This window comes from Lycium ferocissimum, unplaced genomic scaffold, assembly GCF_029784015.1.
Source record: "Lycium ferocissimum isolate CSIRO_LF1 unplaced genomic scaffold, AGI_CSIRO_Lferr_CH_V1 ctg3656, whole genome shotgun sequence".
NCBI lineage: Eukaryota > Viridiplantae > Streptophyta > Magnoliopsida > Solanales > Solanaceae > Lycium > Lycium ferocissimum.
The window spans coordinates 300-15,053 of NW_026725454.1; the positions used below are offsets into that span (position 1 = coordinate 300).

The 14,754-nt window shown below is 40.6% G+C and overlaps 1 long non-coding RNA gene across 1 annotated transcript; it reads left to right on the forward strand.

The window, feature by feature from the left end:
• Positions 1-12,869: 12,869 nt before the first annotated feature.
• On the forward strand, positions 12,870-14,143 carry LOC132044117 (uncharacterized). Its single transcript, XR_009412035.1, has 3 exons — positions 12,870-13,043; positions 13,488-13,827; positions 13,869-14,143. It is a non-coding gene; the product is annotated as an uncharacterized LOC132044117 (long non-coding RNA).
• Positions 14,144-14,754: the final 611 nt, after the last annotated feature.

Here is a 14,754-nt window from a genome sequence, read left to right on the forward strand (position 1 = left end):
CGCAAATGATCCGCATGTGCCTCGGATCTAAGTACACCAAGATGTCGTCGATGAATACTATCACGAACAAATCTAGGAAGAACTTCAACATCATTTCATCAAATCCATAAATACTCGCATAGTATTAGTTAGCCCAAATGACATTACACGGAACTCAAATGGCCATATCTTGTTCGGCGTCAGTTTGTGGATATCTTTCTCCCTAACTCTCTTGATGCCGGATCTCAAATCTATCTTTGAAAACCATTTGGCACCTTGCAATTGATCAAATAGGTCATCAATCCTCGGAAGAGAATATTTATTCTTAATCATTACCTTATTCAATTGCCGATAGTCAATGTAATATTCATAAGCAGAGCTATCTTTCTTTCTGGATAAACAATGCGGGTGCTCTTCGTGGGGATGAACTAGGCCTAATAAAGCCTTTCTCAAGCAAGTCTTTCAATTGTTCCTTCAACTCTTTCAACCTCTGTGGAGCCATTTTATAAGGAGGAATAGATAGCAGTGGCTTTGTGTCCGGAAACACATCAATAGCAAAGTCAATCTCCCGAGGGTGGGAGAGCTCGGAACCTCTTCCGGGAATACATCTGCAAATTCGTTCTCTACGAGAACCGGGCGAAGAGTCGGTGGTTCGCCTTTCTACATCTTGAACCCGAACTAGATGATAAATGCAATCCTTTGTGATCATTTTCCTTGCCTTTAGATAGGAAATAAACCTACCTTTTGGTGACGCCATAGTTCCTTTCCATTCTAAAACTGGTTCTCCCAGAAATTGGAAACGAACCATTTTGATTCTACAATCAACATTGGCATAGCAAGAACACTACTAAAAAAAATAGGATTTAGCGACGGACGAATTCCGTAGCTAAGCAGCAAAATCCGTTGCTAATCCTGTTTAACGACGGATTAGCGACAAATATCTATTAGCTACGAGCAATATAGCGATGGATTAGCGACAAGGTTCGTAGCTATTTCCAGTTTTTTTTGTAGTGGAAGCTAACCAATCCATGCCCATAATAACATCAAAATTCACCATTTTTAACTCATGCAAGTCAATCATAGTACGACGGTCACAAATCACAACTATGCAGTTTCTATACACTCGGCTAGCTATTACCAATTCAGCAACGGGTGTAGACACCTCAAAAGGTTTGATCGACTCCGGTTTGACTCTAAACCGACCCGCAATATACGGAGTAACATATGACAATATGGAGCCTGGATCTATCAAAGCATATACATCATGAGAAAATACCAATAATATACCTGTGACAACATCAGGAGAAGACTCAAGATCTTGGCGTTCGACCAAAGCATAAATACGGCCGAAGACCGCTAACCGGGGGCTCTCCCCTCTTCCTCGTACCATGGCCGACCGGAACATGTGAACCCGGCCCCATAGGGCGTATAGATGATGAAGATCCCCATCTACCGACCACGAAGGCCGGGTCCCACCCTACCACCAACTGGAGGGGGCAATAACGCATAATATGGCACCGGTCGACCACATGAATAGCAAACCTCTCGAACCCACCCAAGATCGACCTCAACGTAACTTCCCACCGGGAACATCGTGGTATAGGTGGCCTCGCCTGACCCGAATCACCCCTGGACTGAGATCCCGAAAAGCTCTGACTGGGCTCGGGATGAGTAGATCTATCAGATCTCTGGCCTGAAAACCGTGGAGGCGCACTAGTCATAGAATGGCCTAAATGCCTAGAAAACTACTGTATGTGCCCGCCTCTATACTCACTCATCGGACCCGAAGATCTAGCCCTCTTGTTATGCCCTCTATCATGCTCACACTCACTTCTTTGTTGTTGTAGGCTTTCTTCTAAATTCTGAGCGTGGGCCTGGATGCGTGAAATATCCATATTGTCCTGAAGGGACGCAGTCAAGCACCTATCCATCAAATGTGGCCCTAGGCCTTTCACAAATCGGTGCACTCGGTCACCCATATCTGCTACCATGGCCAAAGCATACCTATCCAAAGAATTGAAGCGGAGACCATACTCTAGAGCACTCATGCTTCCTTGCCTCAAATTTAAAAACTTATCTCAGCTCGAGCCGAACTTCTGGAGGCAAATAATGTCGGAGGAAAGCATCTACAAATTCTTGCCATACCGGAGGAGGCGCATTGGCTCCCCGTGAAGCTATCCAAACCGTGTACAAATGAACCGCAACATCTCTCAATCTATAAGATGCTAACTCCACTGATTCGGTGTCTGAAGCATGTATCAACCGAAGTGTCCTCAACATACCATCAATGAAATTCTGAGGGTCCTCATCCGGCTTTGATCCAAAGAATTCTGGAGGGTTCAAACTAAGGAAATCACGGGCCCTTGCACTAACAGCCCTATCACCTTGCCTTGTACTTTGCCCCGAGGTCTCCGAGTATGGGCGACCAATTGATTAAGAAAATGAATGGCCACTTTTACATCTTGGCCGAAGCATTGGGTGGAGCCAGAGGCCGGAGTCTGGCCGAGGCTCCCTCACGCTCCTCCGAAATGGGTACCGAATGAGAAGACCGAGACCGAGCCGCACTCGGGGCTCGCTTCCCTCTCTACCGTTGGCGGTGCTCTTTCGACCCGCTTTTCTCGCCACCTTGTCTTGCCCTTTTAGGCCGCCGTAGCCTTTCTTTACATGCATTTCGAAATACATAACACATGGTTAAGGAACAAGAAGTTCTTATATCATAGCTCAATCACACAATTCTTATGAAGAAAGAAGGTCATTCATTCCTAAAATGCCCGCAGCCTCTTATTTATAAGTGTGGCACGTAATACACCCATAACCAAGACTCTACTGGACACGGCTCGTAGACACACCCTAGGACAGAACTGCTCTGATACCACTTTTGTCACGACCCAACCAGAGGGCCGCGACGGGCACCCGGTGCTAACCCACCCGGGCACCTCTTATCATACTTTCTCATTACATCTAGGTGAGCCACATAACTAAATCATACTTTCATTCATCAATCATACTAATCCCATTGGGCCACAATACATCTATATCATCATTAGCATCTATGCCCATATCAATGTACATAAGCCGACGAGGCTAACAAAATAATATTCAATATATAGGTCGACAAGGCCAAACAAATCTAACCATATACACATGTCTACGAGCCTCTAAGAAAAGTATGTTATATCATATAGGCAGGACAGGACCCCGCCGTGCCCATAAATATGTACACAAAAAAATCTATACCAAAAGCTGTAGCTCCGAATGAAATAGAGCTCCGCTATGTAGTCCCTGAATAATGAAGCTATGGATCTAGTCTGTCTCCCTGGCCACCTGCGGGCATGACACAGCGTCCATAAACAAAAGGACGTCAGTACGAAGAATGTACTGAGTATGTAAAGCATGATCAACATCAATAAGAAAGCATAATAGACAACATGTGAAATAGCATAGGATGGGAGATAATAGTATCATCATCATAACACTTACTTGCTTTTCATAAGGACATTCCATTTCTATTGCATATCCGCATACGTATATCCATATCTGTATCCGTACTCATTTACATTTTGTATCCCTTTTTGTATTCGTAGTTATATTTCCATTCATACTCATATTCATATCATATACATATCACATATATTGCATATACTTAGCATATTCGTACACATATTGATATCATATACGTAGCATTTACATAGCCTTTACATAGCATACCCGACCATAAAGGTTCGGTGTTTCACATACCTGGCCCTACCAAGGCTCAGTGTCATACATACCTGGCCCTACCAAGGCTTAGGGTTATTCGTACCCAACTGCAGTGGTGCGCATGTATTATATATATACATATTTACTATATTCTACCCGGTCATATAAGCTCGGGGTTTCATAATAGCCATACATAGGCACATATACACATAAGCTCATAAGCATCTTTAGCATCATTACTATCGTCGTTCATTACATCTATCCCTAGAGGATTACTCGTCGTATAAGGAGTTTAGTGCAATCGTAACATATCGAGGATCATGAGCTTAGTAGCTTTTTAGAGATAGAATCATTAGAGGATATCATAGGCTCATAGAAGAATAGATATTTGGCCAACGAACCATGCCTTATGAAAGAAGGGTTAGCCTTACATACCTTTCCGTTCAACTATTCTATCGCTTGTACGTTCTCCTTCAATGCTCATGTTTCTACCTTCATGAGAGTACATACTAACATTAGGAAATCGATGGCTTAACATACATGACTAAAGCTAGAGCAAATTGGATAGCATCTCCTTTATTTATACGACTTCCTCCATATCATGTATTCACTCCCAAACATCAATAATAACATTCCCAACATCATAACAATAGCCTTTATTCACCTACATTGTCCTTACTTCTCAATTCCCTTCCAATCATCCATATTCATGATCATAACACACGATTACGTTCATTCATATACAAAGTCTATCCCATGTTCTCAACATCATTTATAACATGATTATAATCATAACACATCAAGAATCATGACTCAATCCAACTATTACTCAAAAGTGACACTATTCCCAGATTCATAACCCATTTTCTATTTCCTTCTTCAATCCAAGTGTTTCAACTTTCAAATATGTTAATCAACATGGAAATACCATAAAATTTACCTTAGATGGTGTAGGAATGAACCTTGGGTGCAAACACTTCACTTGAGCAAAACCCTAGTTTCACCTTCACTTGGATTCCTTGTCTTGGGTGAACTTTAATGGGTTTCTTACACTTAATTCACTTAGTTTGATGAAGTTGAACACAAATATCTCTTGAAATCTTGTGGGAAAAATATAGAGAGATGTTCTAGAGAGAAGGGGTGTGAAGAGGGAAATGAAATGAAATAAGACTTGGTCCCTTATTAAATACACAAATCTTTCCCGACCAGATTCTACGGACCAACATACGGTCCGTATAAATTATACTGACCGTATGTCTGGCCGTAGATTTGGTCCAGAGAGGGGTGTCATTCTGGGTTGGTTATACGGCTGAACGTACGTACGTATGTTTTATACGCCGATATGTTTGGCCGTATAATGCCCAGTCATTCCGAACTCGTTCTCGTCGACTCGTTTGATCTTCAATCCTTATGGATCCTTCTTGACACTTGTTTATCACTTCACTAACAATCTAAGGGACGTTATAACTCTTCTCCAAAGCACCATTAAATCATCATTAACTTGTTACTCGTAAATCTCTTTCGATACTTATCGTATGTCTTGTCTTCTCTTGGCAAACTTTCTCGTCTAACATCGAATGTCTTTGAGATCTTACTTAGAGTCATCAAATGTCATTCCTTACTTATTGCAACACCGTATACTTTGTGGTCTTCGTTAGTCTATTCGCTGTGCAACGGGAAATTTTTTGAGGTGTAACAGCTGGGGCTGTAGGTCTTCCGCTATAGCGGCATAACTGGGCCCAAATTCGATATGTTACACGCGTCTCGCATGATTAGTCCAATCATGTTAGTGATTTAAGAGCGTGGAGATCTGGAGGTTTTTTAAATGGGGTCAAGGTCACGAATTTCCTAAAAGTCACAGTAACGACAAAACGGGTCGTTATATTAGATACCAATTAAACAGTTATTCATCCTCGAACAATGAGGGCAGTAAGGACACAAGGAATAGGCTTAGCAGTCGAACTTGCAGGAGTCAAAGGTATTCGTTAACTGTATCAATAACAAGGTGCCACATACAAAATTAGGTCAGTAAAATAGGTGAGAGATCATCGATTAATTTGGAATAACTTATTGCAGAAATACGTGCCAGCCATAATATGAAGGATATATTTAAATCAGTTCGAATAACAAAAAGCACGAAAGAAGTAACTCTCAGCTTAACCATTTTTGAATGATTAACGCTTCTGACCAGTCTTATTAATAAGGATCATCATACGTGAAGTCAACTCAGGCAGCTTATAATCGAGATGGTTCGATTAATATTTTACGAGGAGGTTTGAAAGGGTAATAACTCGAAGGATCGAATTTGTGAAAGGTATCATGTCTACTAGTCGCAGATATAATAAAGACACACGACAAGTTCTCGTTGCAAACGAATAGGGACCATTGAATCGAATGCGCCTCACGAAGAAATGTTAAGATTACAGTCAAGGCAATAAGCGAAGCCTCGAGTATTTCACTGTGCCTGGGCCATATGGGCGTAGTATAAGGTCCGAGGTAACTTGAGATGAACAGCGGAACATGAAAACGGGATCCTGGTCATAGCCGCTATAGCGGTCAGTAGGGTGCTGGAGCAGTGCCGTCGGGGCAAAAATATGGTCGCCTCGACGGTCTGAGGAGTCAGGGACAGATCGCTCCAAAGGTCAGAGGGCCCACCGTGGTGGTCTCGCACCGGCGACGAGGGACCGCTACGGTGGTAATCGCTGGGTCAGAGACATATAAAAAGGGTACTTGACTTCTTCACTTCTAACTCTTACCCCCCACTATTTCATCCGAAAATCCCTTCAAATTCTCTCAAATACAACCTTCCATTTCCTACAAAACACAATTAAGTCCTCCTCATTACTCCCACACTACACCACATGCCACAACACTACACCATAACTCTCTCTCAAAAGGAAGAAAGAGATTTCAAAGGGCAACCACTCAATAACACCATTCTCGTTCAATTCTCTAACAAAAAGGTAAGAAATCGTTCCCTGCAACTAGTAGATAGATGTTAGAACTAGAAATTCGAATAATTAAGCCTGCAATACTGGGCTTTGTAACTCAAAACTTTTGAACTTTTGGTTTGGGTTTTGGGTTGATGAAATTCATAGATGTTGATGAACTGGAAGACAAACTTGTCTAAAGTTAGAATAACTCGTACAACGAATATTACATAGTTAGAGCACAGATTTTGGGTTGGAAAACTTGAACATAGTAAAGAATCTTTGTTTGGAAAAGAGTTTTTGCTCCCATCAATTTACGGTTGTTTTGTTGGTAGGAATTGTTTCCCATAGGTTGCATATTTTATGCATGCTTAATATATGCCCGATCCGTTCATAAAAACAAGTTTTTGAGACAAAAATCGAGGTTGGATTTCTGAAAATTTTTGAGTTTTGAGGAAGAAAACGAGACCGCTACAGGTGCTCAGACCGCTGCAGCGTCTCCGCTATGACGGTAAAGGGTGCACAAAAGCGGTAATGGGGAAATAGGCATGATCGCTACAGCGGTCTGAGTGGCCACTGTTGCAGCACAGTTACAGCTGTCTAAGTGTCCGCTACAGCGGCACCTGCAACCTCAGGCACCAGAACTGCAGCTTAATTTTCTGATACGCCTATCGTTTTTCTGAGTCGTTTCCACTACAATGCACTAGAATTAATACTGAACTAGGGTAAAACAAAATCTAATGCATTTTCAATCTCTTGCAGGTAAGATGGCTCAAAATCCAGAAGAGGTACCATAAAATGAGGAGGTGCCCATGTATGAAAAACTTCCCACCCGTCAAAGCAAACACTTACACCTGAGCCAACAGTATATTCCTTTGCTATTGGAGCGGGGATTTGACATGACCAATGTAGAAATGCGTGCTCCGAATTTCTTGAATGGGTTGATAAAGACAAATTGGACTCGCTTGATTAAGGATCCGGGTGATTGCAATGAATCATGGGTGAGGGAGTTTTATACTATGCTGCCCACAGTTGAGTAGGATTCTCTCGAGCCGGAGATCATAATAAGAGGCATGCCGATGAAGGTGGGGTCAAGGGCTATTAATCGACTTTATAGCCTAGATGATCACCTGGAGGAGCCTTAAGCGGTTAAAGCAGCTAAGAAAGATTTCATGTGGTTGGCCTCCCAACTAGTGCACGAGGATCATATAGGGAAAACTCTTTGGGCTCATAGTAGGGGGGCAATATACACTGACCATTTCACTGCCGAGGTGAAGAGATAGTTAAACATTGTCTCCTGCCAGATCCGCCTTTCTTCAAACACCCATGATGTGACCTTTACCCATGCTCTTATTATTTTTTGTGTACTTGCTGACATATTGGTAAATGTGGGGTAACAGATTATTCAGGAGTAGAAGGATTTTTACGAAGTTTGGTGAAAGGAGCTTGTTGTTTCCATCTCTGATTACTTTCTTATCTTGGGAGGGCTAAGGTTCCCAAGGAGGGTGACGATGACTGGGTCCCTTCTAATGCTCTGTTTCATCCACTACGGGTGAAGGGTCGAGGAACCACGGTCAACAGTCGTAAGAAGAGAAAGATGGACAATGCAGGTGAGGGAGGGAGTGGAGCCGGGGCCGACATTGAGGCTGGAGATGGGGCTGGGACTGAGACCCCTTGTATCCAGGGCCCTTTTGAGTGCCTGGACTCGCGCTTTGATGAGGTGATCTCTATGCTCCAGATGATGTCCATGCCTTTTAACGGGTCCGGTTCATTAGGTGCTGCTACAGGTTACCCCATTCAGGAGGAGATGAAGGGTTATTTTGAGACTCAGGAGAAGATGGGTGAGTCACTCACCCCCTACAGACTGCATACACCACACTGGCTAAAAATCACAGTGAGCTTCGCAAGGATTTTAGCAGAGAGAAAATGAAGAATAAGTCATGCGACAAGCTTCACATTAGGGCTTGGAGGCGTATCAAGGGAGTGTGGTGTATTATGAAACCCAGTGAGCCGATACCAGTGGAGGACAATGATGACTCAGAGCAGTATTCCATCGAGAGTGTGGCCCGGGATAACGGTGGCTAGGGTGGATTTGGTGATGCTAGTGGCAGCTCAGATGATGATGGTACGACCAACAGGCTGGAAGCATAGAGACCCCCCCTACCCCTTCATGTTTATGCTTTGGTTTCCCTTGTAGGGCTTTCTATTTTCAGACAATTCTATTTAGGTTTGCCTTGTTTTGGCTTGGATGTTTAAACAATTTCGGTTGGTTTTCTTGTGTTTGGATTTTTTGTTTGGTCTTCTGTCTTGGATAATTTCTTTTGGTTTTTGGATAATTTGGGTTGTAATAATTTTGTTGGATGGTTTTTACGCCCTTGTCGGGCTTTGTTTTATGTGACTGTTATTTGTAGACTTTTGCTGGTTATTCTATTTTTGGCTGAATCTAGAACAGGAGAGGGTGAAGAAAACAGGGGAAATTGCCCGTCTCTGATTCAGGCATGCCCCTTCTGCGGTCTCTCAGACCGTTATGGTGGTCTCGCTTCAACGGTAGATGTACCGCAAGAGTGGTCAATAGGGATTAGAGGACATCGCTATAGTGGTGGGGAATCCGCCGTAGCGGTAATATCACAGTAGCTAACTGACCGCTGTGGCATATTCCATGGGCAGTGGCATCACACTATGGCTGAAGCACTTTCGCAACCAAGTATTAAATCGAACATTTACCACACCAACCAGGTCTAATCCGTAACACGACATAATTGCGCGCTTAGATACCAATTGGATACATCGAGATACTAATTTGACCAAAGTAGCACGATTAGAAAGAAAGAGGGGAAATTTCCTAAATGCCCTATAACCTTTTATGGTTGGGCACGGACATCTATGTACCATTCCACGAGACTCTACTAGACATTTCTTTTATACTTGTGAGAATGGTAACCTAGGCTCTGATACCAACTTGTCAGGACCCAATTTAGGATCGCACGGGCACCTACCTTTCCGACCTCGGTAGGCGAACCCTCAACCAAAAAAAAAACAAAACATTTCCAAGTAAAGAACAAAATTCATTTTCTTCAAGAGATATGTATAATTAACAGCGGAAAATCAAACCAATGTATTAAACCAAATAGCGGAAGTGATTACAACAATTAAATAAAAACAATGACTCATTTCTACTCCCATGACCTGGTCTAGACTAGTACAAGAGCGACTAATGTGGATCCGGAATACAATAATAACTCTAAGACCCAGCCTCAATCCCGAAATGAAGTGGATAGAGGCCTTCGAGATAGGCACCGTGCATCTTCCGAACATTTCAACAACCAATAACCTGAAAAACTCTACACCCCAAAAGGGATGTAGCAAGAATAGTATCAATACAACACTAGTACTGGTAAGCATCATAGGCCGACAATGGTTAGAAGAACATATCAGTAAAAGAGTTCACAAGTAAGCATGGTAAGTAAAACTAAGTCAACACGCACATTACCTACCGCTCGTCATAACATCAAGATTCTTAATTTCATTAACTCTTCCTTAGTGATCTGATTGCCGAACTTACATTATACATTCTTTTATCTCACCTAATATACACTAGACAATTTCTCACAAGGATCACAAGACAAAATATCATTAGGCTATTCAATCTCAGTATCGAAGCCATCTCTTCATTTTGATATTCATTATTCACCTGATTTTAGGAACCAACACACACAACTGGACCAGCAAATAGTCAACAAAGGTAATCTAAGATCATGGCCTAAGGTTATCGCAACAAAGCCCAACTGTATCAAGTCTCAAAATACTCAATTTGAATCCATATAACACAAGTACATCACAAGAATATAACAACAGAAGTCAAGTACAATGTAATGCAATAATGTATGAAATGTATATGCAATGCAATGCAATGCTGCGAACACATGTACTCCGGACGGAAGTATCGATGTCTATGTAGAAAAACCCATGGGGGACTCACGGAGTCCATGTACCTCACGGTCCGGTGATAACCTGCATACCGCTACCTCGCGATCCCGGCACAAACATTGGGATTCGCTACCACACAACCACGGTTTTGGAACAACCATTGAATATCGGTCCTCACGTCACTCTCATCCCCAGCTCATCATATTGTTTCCTCAAGTATCATCAATGTATCAACAGTACATCATGAAGGATCAAAATGCGTGCAATGTATGAGTTCAACATCAATGATAAGATCAATATCATAAATACCAAGCATGGGTATGCCAACAATATCATGAAAAGGCTACACAAGCCATATAGAGCACTACCCTTGTATCAAACGTCAACAAGTGCGATACCACAATATCATGAACGAGATATATCAATTGTCTCCAACAACCAGGACGAACAATTCACAAAACCATATCACCTCATTTCATCACTGCCTAACAACATCAATACATGAAGATTACACTTTCTACTTATAAGATTACCACTAAACATCCGGACTAGAATCAATTCACTATCTTTGGTACATTTTATCCATTTCAATACCAAATAAGATTCACTATTAACAGCATAGGACAAGTTATGCGCATCATACGGGAACTCCTCATCAAAGGGACATAGTAAACTAAGTACTAAACAACTAATCTTCCAAGTTACATGAAGTCCACCAATACTCAAGGAAAAACCAGCACATGAACCTAGGAAATCTACAGGACATGAGCCCGAACACACAATCCCATAACAGTACCATCCAAAGAATCCATCCCAAACTCCAAAATCCAATACATTCATTCTCCGATTCATCTAATACATGAATATGTAAATCTAACTGGAGTCTACCGAAAAGGAAGCCGTAACCTATCTCGAGGCTGAACAGTAGCGCGAACATCCACTTGGATTCCATCTTCCATCTTCGTAGTGAAACCGGTAGATCCGAGGGGTCTTGGAATGATGAACATATTTATGTGAGCAAATCTTAAAGAATTCGGGGTCATAGGGGTAAAATCGATATTCTTAAATTACTAGACCAAGGTTCTTGATTATACAAATCTCATCTCTTTATGGAACACAAGGTTAATCTAGCTCAACTTACCTAATTTCTCATAGGCCCTTATTAGCCTCTAATAACTTAACCCATTTAGGAAGATTAGAAGATTTAGGAAACAACCCTCATTTTAAGCTTGCTATAATGACACATGGTGTAAGAAGAAAAAGAGGAATTAATGGAGAAGAATATAGGGATTTAAGGAAATTACCTTCCCAACATTTTGGTCTCAAGGAACTGAAATTATCTCCAGGTGGCGGTTGTGACTTGGGAAAATAAAAGCTAGGTCAAGTCAATAAATGGTGTTTAAATAGGGAATTAACTGGCCGTCAACCGCAGTGGCAGTCAACTAGTGGCGGCACCGCTTCAGCGGTAACCAACTACTGGGACGGTCCATTAGTGATAAAGCATCTCCGCTTCAGCGCAGTCACAAGCCGCTATAGCGCCTGCGGTGGGGTGGCAGGTTTGCCGCTATGGCAGCATAACTGGGCCCAAATTTGACATTTTACATGCAGCACGATGGTCCGATCAAGTTAGCGATTTAAGAGCGTGGAGATCCGGAGGTGTTTTAAAAGGGGTCAAGGTCGGTAATTTCCCAAAAGTCACAGTAACGAAGAAACGGGTTGTTACATTTCTGCATAAACAAATCATATTGACAATTTTCAAATTAATCATAATTAATTTAAACAATTAATTATGGTTTCAATTTGTAAATTTGCTTATTATGTGTTTAATTACTACTATAATTGAAATAATCAATGATTAGTCTAATTCCGGCCTTAATTGAAATAGCCAAAATTCTTTGGTTTAGATTAATTAATGTCATAATTGAAAAATTGGCCTTTAAGTGTTTTTAGTCCAGTTGTGGCTACGATTTAAATAGCCAATTTCATGACTTAACTCGATTAAGGTCATTTTTACAATTTGATTATTGTCTAATTAGTTTAAAAGTGGCCATATTTTAGATGTCCAATTTAACGACATTTCTTTAATGCAGCTATTTGTCATAATCAATATATACATATGTATATGGCTATATACATGTGTATACGTATGCACACACGCATATCACATATACACACACTGCCCCTTATTATTTTTGTGTCAGCCGAGTCCAGCCCAAAAGGGACCTGACCCGACCCAACTATTCATTAAAGAGGAGGGGGGGGGGGGGTAATACCCCTCCTCTCTTCATTTCATACCAAACAGACCCTAAGGTTCTTTTCTCTCTCAATGGATCGTGAAACCTTAGCCGCCACCCCTCTCCTTCCCTCTATCCTACGTCATCTATGCCGAAAACGGCAAAGAAAGGAAGGGCTCGCTTTGGTTTTGGACCATGCATGGTCGAGAATAGCAAGAGCATTAATTGCTCAGCCATTTCTCGCCTTCTTTCCACCAAACTCAACCCAAATGAGGTATTAACACCCCTTAACTCTTACTTTTCTACAAAAATCAACGTTTGTTACTACAAATTTTTAATGGATTTTGTCTTGAGGTGAGTTTGAATCCTTTAACCCTATTGGTTCGACTGCGACCATAAAGATGCGTTGAGTTCTGGTTGCAAATCCAACCCTTTATTTGTTGTACGCATCGATCTGAGCCTTACAATTAATTGTTTGTGAGAAACAAGTCCAAATTTGAGACTTGTCCCACATCGGTGAAATAGGGCTTTTTGCGAATTTGTGGTTCTATAAATAGAATCCCTAATTCACCATTTGAAGCAGAGGTTTTTTTGGGGAGATTTACCACAAATAACTCGAAATATTTAGTTTTGGCATACCTTTGCTTTGAAACTTAGATTTTCGAGTTAAGTATAATTTTTAAATATTTTTTACTTTTTCTTTGTTGGTGTGGTTGAGTGTTGGGATTAAGGAGCAAGGAGATCTATCCAAGTTCAATCTCGATTATTGCTGCAAAAGAGAAAGGTAAATAATCTTCCTTTTTCCCTTTTTATTTTGCATTTTTACTCTCATATCATGTTTATGTTTTTTTTTTCTTAGCTCAGAGAATGTTTTGTGTTAGTTGTTAGATTATGTGATTTATTTTTTCCCATAGATAGTTTAGTTTAGTCTAGTTATTTGATTTTTTGCCTGGTCATGGACTAGTATTAATTGATCACCAGTTTGGTATGATCATGTTTTGTTATTAGCCTAACGTTTATTAAATATACTTTAGATTTCAACTAAATTCTATTGCTTTGTGCTCTTACTCTGCTTGCCCAGTTTAAATACACACTTAAGATCATCTTACTCTGCTTGCCCAGTTTAAATACACACTTAAGATCATGTGAAGTAACTGCTTGATGGGTTAATGTTTTGTTTGAACACTAAGTGGTTATTAAGTTGTGTACTCCAATTTAGGCTAAGTTAATATTGTCTAATTGTTGGTATAATATGACTGAACCTTTTCACTTAGCTTAAGATTATAAGAAAGCACATGTGAATCAATTTGATTATGTCAAGGTATAGGCAGTGAAGCTGATAGAAATAGGGATTTAAAAAGAGTTTAGATTTAGTATAAAATATTGCTAAAGATCTCTTATATGTTAGTTGAAGTCTAAATAGGCATGTGTTAGTCCAAATGGGAGGATCTAAATTTGAACTTTAGATCTATTAATATAATGAACTGATGATCTAGCCTATGCCTGTAAATGTTTTGACTACTCTAATGATAATTGTCACACATCAATAATGTCTTAAGTCTATAAATGGAAATCTGAATGAAATAAAACTATCTACTTGACTTTTTTTTCTTAACTCTTGAACATTGTGGTTTGTAGATACATGTCTCTTTGTCCATGAATTGTCATTTAAATTTCTCTGCTTTCCCCCTTTGTTCTTTTTTCTTTTCTTCTCTACACTATGTTTCTGTTTTGAAGACTTATCTTGTAGACTTAAGCATTCTGTTATCGACCTGGAAACACCATTTCATGAAAAATATAACTTGGGAATAGGTTAAACTATTGATAGGTGACCAGTTTGTTTTACATAGCTTAATGTTTATTGTACTTGGCCTCATGTATTGCTTTTTTCTGAACTATGAAATTTGAGTTGGTGTTGTGGCATTATGTGTTGGTTCTGTAATACTGTGGTTTGATAATGAAGGTACCCCCTGGTGATTTATTCA